The sequence below is a fragment of the Octopus bimaculoides genome, chromosome 4 (assembly GCF_001194135.2).
Source record: "Octopus bimaculoides isolate UCB-OBI-ISO-001 chromosome 4, ASM119413v2, whole genome shotgun sequence".
NCBI lineage: Eukaryota > Metazoa > Mollusca > Cephalopoda > Octopoda > Octopodidae > Octopus > Octopus bimaculoides.
The window spans coordinates 123324246-123325495 of record NC_068984.1 but is presented as its reverse complement, the minus strand read 5'-3'; positions in this window follow the sequence as shown (position 1 = coordinate 123325495).

Genomic DNA, 1250 nt, shown 5'->3' with positions numbered 1-1250 from the left:
TCTTCTCTTGTATTCCATCGATTTAATCTACCTTATTCTCTTTTCCTTTTTTTGTATCTGTCTATTTGTCTTAATCTTTTACTCTCCTTGCTAACGCTTCATCTATCGTTGTCACCGTTTACTTTCTAACTCTTAAATTTAATTCTCTCTCTTTCTCTCTCTTGTCTTTATCTTAGTCTATCTCGTGTCCATCCGCGATCAAACTCTTCAGAGACAATCCCCTTCCTCCTCCTCCTCCTCAATGTAGGTAGAATAAAGTAAGAGTAATGGGAAGAGGACTTCGCGTGTACATATGTGTGTGACTATGTATGTATGTGTTTTATGAATGTGACGTAGCTTCTAGCTGTCCTACACTATAACCCATTATGTCACACTATCAACAGTGTGAACACATGTGTGTGCGTGTGTATCAGTATAGGCATGGGTGTGTTTGCTTAATACGTAAATGTATGCGTTGTGTGTGAGTATGTACGCGGCTTTATCGATGAGTGTATATACGTGTGTCAGTATCAATGCGTTACACTGACAATAGCAGCAGCAACCGTCGCAGTACCAGCACTAGCAACAGCAGCAGCAGCAGCAACAGTATGTAGCAACACAGCAGCAGCCACCACCGCCATTTTGTCACCATCAACAACGCCGCTGTCGCCATCTTGTAAATTCAACAGTCAAGATTCCCCTACGAGCTCTATATTACCAGTTGTATCTTTTTTTTTTTTAAATAAAAGACAACCCTCTCTATTATACTATAGTAAGGCAAGCCAGTGTAAAACAGGTTATAGATAGAGAGAAAAATAAATAGTAAATACTACTACTACTAGTCGTACTAAGACTAGTAGTACCTTCTTTTGTAATAAAGTTTGCACACCCATTTTTCCCTCCCTTTACAACCTTTTACCTATCTATCTCTATCCCTCTTTACTACTCCCTTTATCCCTCTAGTACTTACTCTTACTTCCTCCCCTTACTATTTCTATTCCCCCTCCTTTTCTGCTTCTATTTTATTCATCTCCCTCCTGCATTACATTCACACCCTTTCTGTTAGACTATAACTGTTACCATTCCTCCTTTGCGACTATCTCTGTAACACACACTCTCTCTCTCACTCTCTCTGATTTATCCTCACACACTCTCTATCGCACTATAGCTTTCGTCAGTACCCCTCTCTATTTCACCGTTACTCCTCCTTTCATTACTCATACACATACTCTCTCTGTAGTTTTAGTATCTCGCTCTCACTTCCCAGTCTA